Raw genomic sequence first — 15,153 nt, 5'->3', positions numbered from 1 at the left:
CTGTGGCGATGACGGAGCGGTTCCTTCATCAGCACAGCCCAACCGATGCTGATGACGGAACCGCTCCGTCATCAGCATCGAAGGGGTTAAGCGCTGCCCCGTTATCATTTTGTCTGGAAGAAACAATGGCAGCAATAGATCTAGTAAAATTGGTGAAGGCTCCTGGTCCCAATAAGATACCTGGTGACTTATGAAAACATGACAAGGAGGTTCGGGGCCCCTATATCAATTTGTTGTGTAAGTCTGTCGCCTCGGGTGCACCTATACCAGCAACATGGAAAGGGGCTGAGATCACAACTATTTTTTAAAAAGGGTGACCGCCATGACCCCTCACACTATTGACCAATTAGTTTAATAGACGTTTTACAGAAGTTATATGCAAGGCAAATTTTAAACAAATTGATTGACTGGATTGAGGAACACAATATTTTATCACAATATCAGGCAGGCTTTAGAACAAAGACTACTACAATTGATCAGGTCTTTAGATTTCTTTGAATAACCTGGAAATATACAATATTCAGGAAGGGTCACTAATATATATATATCACTTATATATTGCCTTTGTGTATTTAAGGGCAACTTTTGACCACATCCCCAGAAATTTCCTCTGGAAGTCCTTAAAAAACCAGGGGGTACTGGGAGAAATTCTCCTGCAGATGATAAGATTGCACGAAGACAACTTTGCAAGGGTTAGATGGGGTCCAATGGGTGAACTCACTGATCCTATTCAGGTAAACAGAGGTGTAAGGCAGGAATGTGTGTTCGCCCCTACCTTATTCTCCCTATATGTCAACGACATCCCTGAATACCTTCTGGGTTGTGAACATGACTCTCCTAAGCTAGGGGGGTGCCTGTACCGGCACAACTTTTTGATGATGATACAATTTTAATTTCCCAAACCCCTAAAGGCCTACGAAGTTTAATAATCATTTTTGGGATATATTGTGAGGCTAAGGGCTTAGAAATAAATTATAGTAAAACTAAATATATGGCAGTTAATCCACATAAAACTTTGAGAAAAAATGTAACTGTCAACAACCAGAATATAGAATATGTGCATGATTTTAATTACTTAGGTATTACTTTTGACATTAAAATTACTTGGAGACCACAGTTAGAAAAAAGTAAAACCATACTACTCCAAAACACTCTCCAAATAATAAGAAAAGTTGAGAGTAGTTTGGCCGCTCTTGACGTGTATAAATACAGGGCGCAATCGGCATCATTGTACTGGGCAGAGCTATGGGGCCCAGTGACAAATTATATATTCAAGGTGGGTGAAAACAAGTTTCTAAGGAAACTACTAAGCCTCCCGATACGTGCACTGTTAACCCCAATTGTAATGGACCTAAACTTTCACCGCCTAGACGATCAGGCAAACTTTACGCCGCATTTCTTGTTGGTCCGCATTTGGCTTACAGATGAACTAATTCATTATAGAGAGGGGCTTGTGGAAATTTTATGGCTCAAAGGAGGTATTGGGTTGACTTGGTTGAAGCATATACATGACTGGTTCTTTAAATTGGTACCTAAGCACTTTTAGGAGGACCCTTCTGGTCTGACTATGGCTTCAAATAAGCTTTTAAAGCAAACTTGTTGGTCCTTTATACATGATTCTTCGTCACACTCTTTTAATGTGGGTTCAATGACAACACGGTTCCTCCTAATGAAAACAATCTGGAAATTTGAGCCATTCCTAGACGAAATACAACCACAGTTAGCTAAATCTCTATATTTGAAATTTCGGTATGGTGTCCTACAGATAAATGCAAACACAGTGAAATGGGCGTCAGGTCATGGGGAGGTGGGTAGATGCGTTTGATGTGATACAGGCTCAATAGAAAATGAATTGCATCTATCATTCTTTTGCCCAGCTTACATACAATATAGGAGGAAATAGATTAAACCCATTTGTCGGCTTTTTGGCATTAGATCTTGCCATGGGGCAGAAAGAATACTACTATCGGATACCACGCAACCAGTGGTTTTTAGTGTCAGTAGGTATCTGTTCGGTGTACGCTTAATAAGGAAAAGAGAAAGGCCTGAAATTTTAGGTTGCTACACTCGGAGCATGACGTATTTTGCACATGTACTTTATGGTTATAAAATGAAATGTATAATTAGTTACAGACTAGCTTTTATACTTTGTAATGAAAAAGCATCCTTTTACATATTATCCTAGATGTATGTATTAAACTGTATAGGTGAATTTTGTTCTGGAAGCCTGAAATTAAATATTCCTCAAACATATTGTTAAACCTATTTTTAAAACTAAAATGCCAAAGAGTGAAATTTTATATATATTTATTATTTTAATGTTAAAGAATGGTCGATTACTCTATGGAGTGTTCAGTGTGTCTGGCGGTACTGTGTCTTAAGTCTGTTATGACATGATGTTGATTTTTTGTATTGTACTTTTATTAATTGTTAACCTTTTATGTTTTTTTACCGAAATAAAGATCAATTGATTTATGTATTTAAAGTATAGCGTGGACCAAGCCTAAAGGCAGTGGTACACTTTATAAGTAACAAGTGAAGAATGGGAAGTTACATAAAGAGCAGAGTGTTAATAGAAAAATACGTCAGTGGCTCTGTGTCACCCATCTATCAGCAGTTAGTTACGAAGTGGATAGCTATACCTCACATTGCTCACCTGAGTGAGAATTTGCTGCCGACTATAGAGCTGGGTGTTCGAATCTCAGAGTAGGCTCAACATCTTGTGATTCTCGGCTAATCACTTAATCTTCCGGTGCCACAAGGTGGCATAGAACCGCGAGAGTGTAAACATTCCATGGTTCTCAGTGCCACAGGGACCAAAAAGAGTCTGCTGAAAGCACACATGGAAAGTGTCTTGGTGATGGAAGCAGAGTGCAATTCGACTTTAAAGCCATCACATCAGTGCTGTGAAGGTGTACATTGCCTGTGTGTAAACCACGCTTTATGTAGGTCTGAATCTGAGTAGTTTATTTGGGTAGCAATGTCAGGATGGGGCTATCCGTGTTAAAACCGTAAACCCTGACTGAGAGGAGAGCTGTGCACTCTGCATCCCTCCCGTCCCATCCACAGGGCAAAACGCACTGACCCCTCCCACTACCATGCACACTGACATTTCCTCATCACGCTCGTGTGGCATGTTGGGTGGAAATTATTGATAGTATGGCTAGTTTGGTTCTTTTTTCCACTCACCCTGATGGAGAGATGGCATTTACTGGCCAGCTTCTATCATTTTTATTTAATAACGACTGGCGTGTTTTGACTCTTCTTCATGATGTACACAGAGACTGTAGTGTAAAATGACTTCAATCGGAATACATGAACAAACAATATTTGCTGCCTAAATGTTCTGCTTTAGCTAATGTTGCTATGTATCAGTACAATTATTCGTTCCAAGATGTTACAACTTTTTGATTAAAGGTCTCGGGTGTAATGAGCAGGACTATTGAGCTAGTTCCACAATCCAAACAAGTCAGTTTTTCCAGAAAGCATCTTTGAATCACCTTTGGAATCTCGGCTTAGGGATCAAGGATATATTCAAAGGGGGAAATAATAGAGCGTATGTCTCACAATAAGGAGCAGCAGTAACATCAAATTAAAAAGGCCTAGGTTTAGAAAAGGTTGTTTACTTTGAAAAGACAGCCCTTTATTTTAGATCATGCTGTCGAATTGGATCAAAGGACAGAGAGTCAATTTCATAAAAAATCACCCAAATATAAATGGTGCGTCTAGCAAACTTTTTACAAAAAAAAGTACAGAAACATCTGCTTGATAAGCTCCAACAAAAAGGGTCACATTGATATGTTGTTAAATTCACATTTTAATCAGTCATTATAACCATTAAGTTGGGTGATGAGGAGCTGAAGCTCCAGGGGTGAAACGTGAAATGCCGATACGAAGTGTCAGATCAATGGCACAAACTATGAGCCACATCAAACTGGCTTTAAATGGACTGATGAGTGCAAGGATGAACTGTGGAGGGCCTGTCACAGCTCCAGGTGGGCTGAGTCTATCGCGCCCTCAAGTCTTCCGAGCACTTTACATGACTGAACTCAGTGATTCACAGTGAAGCATATTAAGTTTTAAGTTGAGTTATATTGACTCTCTTGCAGCAGACCGAGTCACTTGTTTAATAGGGAAGTTTGCAGACGTTGATGTGCATCATACTAAACATCACCAAACGGCTGACTAACAAACTTTTCAAACTTTTCAAAATTGTTTTTGTTTTCAAAATCAAGCTCCCAAGGTGGGAGCTTGTTTTGGCTAAAACAAACAAAAAAAACCCCTAGGAATCATTTTTAGTTTTCTTTCTGTCCCTCACCACCAGGTTTTAAATCATGGTGACGGACACGGCCCATCGTAAATAGGGCTGATGGTGCAATGCCCTTCCTCCAAGAGATCTACTCTGTCAGCCTGTCAGAAGTATTTCATTAATGGAAACAATAAGGGCCCCGCGTCCGCTTCCGCTTCCGGAATACTTAAGCTCCACCTGTCTCTATATGATGCGTGCAGACCGAGTGTTTGGTGGGCGGGCTGCTCTGTCTACCAAACTCTAAATCGAGCCCTCAGTCCCCTCCCACCTGGATCCTGGCAATGCTTCGCTCAACAGCATCCCCAACTCTACACTGACCCCCGAAAAAGCGTTCGACAGGCAGAGACTTGTCACAGGAAAGACCTGAAGTTCAACCATCATCACTACTCTTGGAGAACTGAATTTGCTCCCCCTCTTAGTCTTCATCATTTTCAAGACCAGCTGCATGAAATACAAACACATCAGAAACAACACTCTGGCGAATTCAATCCTCCATTACTTCCTTGGCAGGCTTTCTCTAAAACTGCACTGCAGCATACTTGCACCATTCTGATAAAGACCAATGGTCATTCATAGAGCTTACAGTCCAATCACAGGCTGATTTACCCTGCTCTCTCATGCATAATGTTCTGTTGTAGAGCAACTGTGTATTATAATAATTACATTTTGCTTATTGCTCATTTCGTTCGTATCTTTGTCAGGTAACCTCGTCATTAGAAATTAACTTGATAACAATCATATAATCACATTCCTTGCCAGAAAAAAATATGTGAACACCTTACATTGTAAGGACACGTGATTACTCCAGACATAAATATTATGTGTTCTTTTTAAAAGTATTGCAGAACATAAGTTCAAGTCATTAGACTATTAAAGCAAAGCCATCTGTATGCCAGACTTTTATCAATGTAATATTTTTGGCCAATAAAGGGAGAGTTTTATTTGTTAGATACACAGGTGTCAATTCACCAGATATCCTGCAAATCTGAAAGTTACATTTTTCACTTGTCCGATCTTCCTTCACAGGCTGCAATAAAAAAAATCCCTTGTCGTTACCGTATGCATTTCTTCAGCCTATTACTTTATCACAGTAATTACCAGCTGGGCTCTGAAACCTGCTGTGAACAAAAATGAAATATGTCTGTTGACATGCGTTTCTGGAAAGGTGTGAAAAATGGTTATTTTCATATCTGAATCACACTTTTTGAATGTATATGCTTTTATAGTGCAATATTTCCACTTTTGTCCAAACCAATTTACCCACCTCCCTTAGAATGGTGACCAGTCAACAGTAAAACGTCTTCTTAGATGGAAAGCTATAAACATTTTACTGTTGAAAATTACATATGACCACTATATAAACCCAAGGCATGCCTTTATCTGTATAATTCTGCCTGTAAGTCATCTGTTGCAGCCAATAAAATAGCATTTGTAAATATTTGTACACACACATTTCAAATACCTCGCTGGTAGCAAGAGAGAGTAATCTAGATTTTATTGCTGGGATTCTAAATTTTTCACAGTTTAATGGGAACAGAATAAATACACATATTAACATATAAGGTTATATAGTTTGAAAACAATTTAGGTTATGTCACCATGCTTAAAAACAAAACAGCATTACATATAAACGTCAGCGGTTTATGAAAACCTGTTTATACTGCTTTATTCAAGCAATTGATTATAGCTTTTATATTCAATGATAAACATACCGTGTAGTTTGGTGACTCTTCATTAAATTGCTGCAACTAGTGTCTATTTGAATATCTCATAAAACGTTCATGATCACAGAAGGACCTGCATAATCAAGTGTTACAGGGTACACTGAAACAAGTGAGTTACTACGCTATTCTTTCTTGTGTCCACCCTCTCCTGTATATTGTTCATCTATGTCAGGGAAGCTTGTCTCCACCTTAGTGATGCATGTACTGCCCTAACAAGAAAGGGAGGCTCCTCCAGCTTCTTGTTCAGTCCTGGTGCTGTGTCCTGGCTCTAGATGTTATTCAGTAATCACGCCGTTTTAACTTGCAAATTTTCATCCCGGCACTGTCATCGCCCAACACATAATCTGCTCGGGAAATAATCTAATCTCGAGATCGTAAGAAAGCTACGGTGGATTGTGGATAACCAGGAAACAATGGAAGGAAGGTGGTTGACTTTTTGGTCAAATTGAAACAGGAGCACAGTGATCAACTGACCGCATTGTCGTAGGAAACAAGTGTTGGACCCCAGAGAAAACCTAGCACCAAAGATAATCAAAAGATCAAATAATTGAACCCCAATCACATCTTGTCTCTCTGAGCATAAGAAACTTACAACAAGCAGTAAGCACAAATTAAATAACTTTCTGCGCAGGCGCGCCTATGTAAATGTATGTATACTTGTAAAGCGTACTATCACCTGACAGGCATCCTGGTGCTGTATACCGCTGTGGAACCCGTCCTGGCTTTCCCTGTGAGATGCACCCTACTGGGCACCCCCAAGGTGAAACCAGGCATCCCAGCGCTTAAGGGCCATTGTGGAGATTAAGCAAGCTATTGCCCAGAGTTGGGACCCATGATTAGAGTAGGCACCGAGACGAGAATTATCGAGTCCATGGACATTGAGCCCAAGACCCTGCCGCGTCGGGAATTGAAACCTCGTCCCGGCCAGACCTCTGCATCAGGGTCTGCCGCTCTAACCATTGAGCCACACTTCTCCACTATAATGACACAGATTACAAGTCCTTGAGCGATAAAATATCGGTCACTTGAAAGTAATATAGGAAAGCAAGGTTAATTTCTCAGAGAATGAAACAAGAACATCACTGGGCAACTGCCCATGAGATTATAAAATCAAAGGATCAGAGACGATTCTGGAGCTGGGTAAACAAAGGTGTTAGTTCTGCCCAACCCCCACAGTGACTAATATCTCATCTACTGAATGGGAGGGCCACATTGAAGCACTCTATGTAAATACGGCCAGTCCCAAACAGCCAAACCTCCTTAGCTTCAATCACACTAACTCCAATCTTAAAGTGGAATCTACTATTAAGATAACCTCAAACCAAGTTGCATTTATAATAAAGTAAAGGCACCCTGGAGGAGCACCATGCCCAAATGACATACCAAAACAGATATACAAAGTATCCACACATAAGTGGGCCACTCTGCTGGCCACTTATTTTGAGGTAACCAGAATGGGTGGGTTCATTCGGGATTCCTGGAGGATCACTTCTCGTCCCCATCCACAAAAAAGGCTTGCGGGCTGTTCCCGACAATTATCGGATGATAGCCCTTCTTGATTTGGAAGGGAAGACATATGCAAGTGTCCTACTGCAAGAACTGACAACCTGGGTGGAAGGGCGTAAATGAATACCTTTCACACAGACCGGATTCCAAAAGGCCTGCCACATCGAAGATAATTTGATCTGTATAGTCCACATGATTGAAAGTACACTCGCTACCAAAGGAAAATCATTATATCTGGGTTTCATTGATTTCCAAAAAGCCTTTGACAACGTAGTTCGCCCTAAACCTTCGGAAAAGTTAACAAAATGGGGTATCTCGCAGCTCCTTCTGAAAGCTCTCATGGCCCTATGTACTGACACCTGGGTAAAAATAAGAGTTTCCCCGAGATGGTCACCACCAATAAAATCATGACTAATAGAGGCTTAAAGCAGGGATGCATATTAGCTCCTTTACTTTTCAATCTATATCTAGCAGACCTGCCGGAGTGGCTGGACCTCTCCCAAGCATTTCCACCACAAATTGAATCTACTATAATTCAATCGATGCAATATGCTGACGACACGATCCTCCTTGATCAAACCCAGGTGGGACTTCAAAGACTTTTTGATTGTCTGGCCCGGTGTTGCAAAACAAACGATTTGGAGATCAACATCACCAAAACAAAGGCAATGATAGTCTCGCGCTCATGAGCTGGAAAGCACTGCTGGTACATTGAAGGGAAGTCAATAGAGATAGTGAGCGCATACAAGTATCTGGGAATTTAGTAAGATTATAAAGGGAGACCAGCGCAGCATATCACTGCAATGCAGGGAGTGGCCCACAGCTTGGAAGGGGCTTTTGTAAGAACGACGAAAGCCCTTCACTCTCTAGACTTTTCACCGCTAATTAGGGTGATAGGTGCCACATTTTTGCCAACAATAGCCTTTGGCGCCATAACCTTTAAAGACAAAATGTTCACCTGGCTTGACAGAGCCCAGTCAATGCGCTTTCGCGTGTTCCATGTACCCAACTCAACCTCTCATGCTCAAATCCGCATGGAGTTCTCTTTGTCATCCCAACATTGGTTTATGAAAGCATGATTCATTGCCTATTGTGAAAAAAACAAAAAGGCTCATGATCTTACACTAAAGAGCTGCATATGGTCTCTGTTAAATAACCCTAGCACTCCCGGGAACCAATTTTTAACATTCTGTCTGAACGCACTAGAGACTCAAGACATGTGGACAAGTTTGATGCCCATAGAGCCGATCACAAAAGTCTTGACCAAACGAGCAAAGATCTTGTCACTCAAACATGATGCCCTAACCGTGAAGACTCTCTCCCATGGCATCTGGGTCTCAAAACTCTATAGCCCTAAAACTCCACCACACTATTTGTCATCATCCATGAAACCACGAGTGAAACATCATCTAATGAGATTAGGTTTTGGCCTAATCCCGCTGATGGCGTAGAAGCGTGGCCGGAGATTCAAGGAAGATGCGTCCACTCAGTGCCGTTTCTGTGAGAGCAGGAAATAAAACTTAATCCACGTCCTGTGCATCTGCAGAACCTTACTCCCATTACAAACGTTTTTGTTGCGTCCAATTTGGCGGCCCCTGAATGTCAGGAAATGGCAAGAACCTCTAGAGGAGTGTATGAGGGGCGACTCAGCTCAGATGGCTTCCCGCTTTGTAAAATTCATGACTGAGATTAATTTCCTGTTAACAGAAGACGATCACCAAGAGCCTTTGCCCTACCAGCTATGAACCACTTTGCTCTCACAAATTCCTTTTTTAAAAAAAAAAAAGCATAATATGGACAGTGTTTTTAACCTTGTTTTGTATGAATTGCAATGATTTTAATTCATTGTGCAAATAAAAATAATTTACTTTACTTTACTTGTTCAGTGCCCTAGTGACCTGCTACGTCAGGGAACCTCCCACTTCTTGAAGAAAAAAATATAATTCTGAAATGATATGTACTCATTAAACAGAGATAACTTGACAGGGACCATCCACTTGAGGAGAAATCGCTCGGGAGTCTTTCTATGTATGTTGTAAGGAAATGTCTCTTTTGCATAATCATCCCCAAAGTTTTGGGCTCGTGCTGCTGGTTTTTCGGCTCTGAGAGTGCGCAGAGTCCTGCCAATAAAGCCTCAGTGCCAGTGCCCTGACTCGTAAAATATATGTTAATTAAAATGTACCCAAATGGCATAAATTACCTTACTTACAAGTCCCTTGAGCCTTTAAGTAAAGGTGTGCCTTGTGGACTGCAGCACTTATTGTGCCACCACGAGTGTGACAAAGTAAAATACAAAAATGCGACTTCCAGCCCACCACTGCAGGCAGGCAGAGCAGTGTACGAATTGCTAACTCGCAGGGCCAGCTTCAGGGCAGTGCAGCCAGTGCAGCCGCACCTGGCACAGACTTGAGGAGGGAAGGAAGGGACACTGTGTTTAAAAATACATTTTGGGTTTAAAAGCAGGTGCTGCAGAGCTCCTTGTGTTTCCAGCAGCTTTCAGTCAACAATAAAAACATCACGATAACTCTGCTGATTAATGTTCCTGCTGAAGAGTAATCAGAGTTGTGTGAGTAATCAGAGTTTTGTCTAGTGGCAGTGTTGACTAATCATAATGTAGCGCAGAACGTTAACGTGCCTGCTGCAAAGAACGTGTACCATGCAGATCACTCAGCGTGAGTCTACTATGACTAATGCTATAAAACAAGATGAAATGTATAACAGAGAGGGTCTATGGAGAGATGAGGGGCACTGTGTGGTAGTGAGGGAATCTGTGGAAAAGGTCATTGAGTTGGGCCTCGAATTCATTCAATCACCCCTCAGGGAGGGTGCAATACACTCAGAAGCAGAACATGTTTTACATGTTCTGCCAGTAAAATCCTAAATTGCGGTTTTTATTGTGTGCAGGGTTAGTAGCCCGTTGGGGAGTGCAGAGTTACATCAGTGGTGGCTAGTGACATTTCAAAGTGGTGCGGGCATAAACCTTGGGGATGAGTGTTACGTTGTGAGTGAGCCTGACTGACATGACTGTGGCTGTGAGGAGCTCTCTCTCAGAGAACACTTTGAAAAATGAGTGGTAAATGGTGCATTTTAAAGCACATTTTAGAAGCTAGAAGGTTTACAATCAAATGTGTACTCTTGAAACATTTAAATTGACTAAAAGCTGGATAAAGTGAGGAGTGTGGTGAAGTCTCAAAGACTGGAATGCTCACCTGTAAACTGCTGAGAAATGGAATGAGGTCTCCAGCAGTGAGGTGGGTGTGTGAGGCAGGACTGGGATGCGTATTCTTTCTACAGTGCTTAATTTGAGCCAATAGTTTCCGGTGCTCGGCACTGGCACTTAAATGTCAACACCGGTGCTTGTGACAGTCTGCAACAAAGTGGCGGTGTCTGACTAATTTAGAGATGACCTCAACAACAGATAATTATTAATTTAATATACATTTATAATGACTATTACCTGCAGCACAAGCTATTCCTGTAGGTATGGGGGCTTGAAATAGTCTCAATTGTCACACATAGGGTGTGATGGTTAAGTACTTGTGTTGTTATCATTATTGGCAACATGGTAGGGCAATGTGTGCTGCAATCTGCAGTGGCCTCCTGACAAGGGCCCTGAACCTTATTTCTTTACAAATTAAGTACTGCTGAATGGTGCTGTGTAGACATTCTTTGTGTTCTGTAATGTCACCTCGCAGCAGTGTTTCTAAATTTGTAATGCAAGGCATACATAGGTAGTTCACATCATTTGTGTTATGTCCTTCTAATTGGGTTAAAGGAGGCAGCAAAAAACAGTTCTGTAATGTCAGTTTTATGGTGCACAAATGGATAACATGTAGACTTCAGCTATAAGCTTTGGGGAAGAAATTGATGCACTTGCTACTCTTGTGACCATGGAGTTACAGCTTCTATTTTGTGAATAATACTTAATGTAGCTCTTGGCATTGACATGGAGCTGAGCAAAGCAGCTCAGGTTCTACTAGCTTTCAATAAATGCACGCTTCTACAGTTTGTTATGTGACACAGTGTTCAACCCTCTTCAAGCTACAGTTTAACAGAGCTCACCCGGATCATCACCACCAAGAATCCTCTGCCTGGAGTGCATTCAGTGGATTTGTTAGGGGTTTGTCCAGGTGCATTGTGGGAATTGCGGCCCCAACATTATCTTGGAGATTCAAGACCCTTGGATTGTGTTTTGGACACTTAGGGCCTTCAAGCGGAACTTCATGAAAAAGTTCCAGAAGTTTGGCAAAACTTTGGAAAAAAGCTCCATAAGGAGACCGACTCAACTGCGAGAGCCAAGCAAGCCACCTTCAACCACGAGCTGGCCTAACCTCTGATTCATCCCACTGAAAAGCTCTATAGGTCCAGATTCCAGAGTTTGACAGGGAGCTCCCTGAAAAGCAAGCCAGTGAAGTTTCTAAGTCCGAAGGAAAAATCTCAACGAGGCCTCCCGCAAGCGTTATTCGAGCAGGGCTCCATCGTGGTTGGCCTGAATCTTTGACTTTGTCCCAGTCAAGTGTGACCAGATGCCGCAAAGTGCCGCTATAGGGTTCTAATAGCTGAATAGTGCTAAATCTTTAAAAATTCACATCTCCGGTTCCCTACATTGGAGTTTTGTCATTTTGGTTTTGTTTAAAAGATACACATATTTCCGATTTGTATTAATTGGTGTTTAATTTTTATTGTGTATTATGTCTTAATTATTTACTGAATTGGTGCTTTTGTTTTTTTTAATTGTCTTTTTATCGAAAAATAATTGTTGAACAAAAGGATATGACATTAACGTTATGCAGTGCATGTATACAGTTTCACGTATATCATTAGTTATGACAGGAAAGAACAGTAATAATGCTGTATTATTCAGCCTACTCCTTTTGCACTGAAGGATCATTAAATGGCAAACATATCATCCCTCTACTTTTATTCCAATCCCCCCAAATCCTGGTCCTTTTTTGTGGGCAACCTCTTCCTTCATAAACTGCCCTCTACGCCTGCATACACCAGTCAATGTCTGTCTCCCAGTCTCGAAACTTGGGCCCGGATAATCCTTTTCATGTCTTTGCAATGTTTCGCTTAGCCACCACACACCCCATGGAGACCCATGTTATGTCTTTCGCTGTAAGATCCGTGTTCTTCCATATGTTAAGGAGACACCATCGGGTGAGACCTGCCCATCCTTTCCAAACAATATTAGCAATATCAATGTTGTTTTCTCTCAATATTTCTTAACAACTGGACATTACCACCATTGGTGCATAAACGTCCACACTCCACACCGACTACATCCTCTGAGGGACAATGGTGAGATTAACAGACCCATATTGACTAGTGCCATACTGGCCCTATGTAAAATCTTTAATTGCATTAATTTAAATCGTAAGCGTATCGCCACCTCCTGAGGGGATGCCAGCGCCTCTTGCCCCTGTTCGTCACCCATGTCGCCCACATCCTCCATTCATCTTGTACGTAATTTCTCTAACTTCAATATTTTCTTGTATGTCAACAAGGAGGTCGGTGCCCCTGGGACAGCTTTTTGTAAGGCACTACGCACCTGTAGATATCAAAAGGTCTCCCCCTTATCTAGCTCATAGTCTCTTTGGAGATCTCAGGAGGGGACAATTTTCCCCTTTGCCCATAAATCACCAACCCTAGAGAGCCCAATCAAATGTCATTTATCAAATCCTGGGTAAGTCGATAGAAGTCCCAGGCGTTCCAATTCTAGAAGCGGGGTAGCCTTATATATTGTGTTTTTCCATCCCAGCACAACCGAGGCCTTGTGCTACAGGGTATCTGTAGTTGATGTTGGCATATACAGCGGTACATTAGTCTTTCCCCCATAAAGGGCTCTCAAAAAATTCCCAGGGAACATTCATCCTGTAGGCAGGGTCTGTTTGTGACCAGTGCATCCAACGATTTGTCACCACCAACTGTGATGCCCAGTAATAATATTGAATTTCCGGGCGGTCCATACCTCCGTCATATCAGCTCTTCATAAGTTTAACTAGAGCTATATGGGGGTGCTGTTATTCCAGAGAAGTGTATGTATCTCTGATTCTATCATCTGGAACTATTTTGTTGGTAAAAGATATGGTGCATTTTGCAGAATATAAACACACCGGGATAGTGCTCTAATTTTGTACAGGGTGGCTTTGCCAAGTAGCGTAAGGGGCAGGGTCTTCCAGTGATTCATGTCTTCTTGTGGCTGAAGCAGGGGGGAACTACGTTTCTGTCATAGAAAACTGTAGGGCTTGTGGTGACATAAATCCACAAGTATTGAAACCCCTCAATAACTATCTTAACCGCACAGCCCCTGGGGAGATTGACTTGTCCCAATTGATAGTATACCCTGAATATTTTAGGAAAAGGGTAATTAGACGCAATAATCTGTGTATTGAGGAATTTGGTTTCGTTTGGTAGAGCAAGATATCATCAGCATACAGGGAAACCCTGTCTTCCCATTCTTCCGTTCATTTGATTTCCCTAATAAGTGGATCTTCCCTAACCCAAAATGCCATGGGTTCTAGAACCACACAAATATTAGTGGGGAGAGTGGGCAGCCCTATCGGGTCCCTCTCTGCAACTTGAAGACCGATGATCTTCCTCTGTTAACTGTAACTTGCACTAAGGGCTCCGCATAGAGAAGCCGGATCCACGCCAGGAACGTATCCCGAAGCCGAATCTTTCGAGGGCAGCAAATAGAAAGGGCCATTCAATCATGTCAAATGTCATTTTGGCATCCAATGACATTATCACTGCCTCTTCTTTAATGGTTTCTGCCCTGCCTGAAACTCCATTGAGACATCGTAAATTAAGTGCAGTATTCCTGCCCGGCATAAACCCGGACTGAATAGGGTGGGCCAGTCTATGCAGTAGGGGAGATAACGAGTGGCTAAAATCATGGCTAGAATCTTAATCTCTAGATTTAACAAGGATATTGGTCGATATAAACTGCACTTTTCAGGTGAGTTTCTACTTTTATGTAAGACTGCGAGATTGGCTAGTCTCTGAATAACCGGGAGCATACCTTTGGCCTGGGAGCATACCTTTGGCTGCGCTCTCCTTGTACATTTTCACCATGATCATTTAACTTATATAATTCAATTGGTGGCCAACTCAGGCCCATTGCTTTTCCAGCCTGCAGCGCCTCAATTGCCTGTACTACTTCTTGCTCCGTGAGATAAGATTTCAACCCTTCTCTTTCTGTACTTTCCAAAGTGGGTAAACCGAGGGTAGCTGTCAGGGCTCCAAACTCTTCGCAGAGGGATTGTGGATGCTAGTCCCAATCGCCCCACCTACCAGTGCCGCCGCTTCTGGAAAGCAACGTAACCAACAGGGGGAAAAAGGGGAAGTGGATAAAGAGAAGAGACACTCTGTAGACTGCTACCACCTTCGCAATAACACTGGGTTCTTCTATGAAGATTTTCCTGTTTGCGCTCTAGGGTACCTAATGCACATAAAGGGAAATCAGAAACAACAACAACTCATCCTATCCAGCTCTATACACTTAATTGGAGCTTGTCCTACCAGCTGTCTCCAGAATATTCGCCACTCTTCTATTTTTAAAGTATGTAGTGTTCTAAGGAAGCTCACTCTCTGGGGAAAGAAAACAACTGG

Source organism: Lissotriton vulgaris, chromosome 2_1, assembly GCF_964263255.1.
Source record: "Lissotriton vulgaris chromosome 2_1, aLisVul1.2, whole genome shotgun sequence".
In the NCBI taxonomy this organism is placed as follows: Eukaryota; Metazoa; Chordata; class Amphibia; order Caudata; family Salamandridae; genus Lissotriton; species Lissotriton vulgaris.
Note: the sequence above shows the minus strand (reverse complement) of the source record.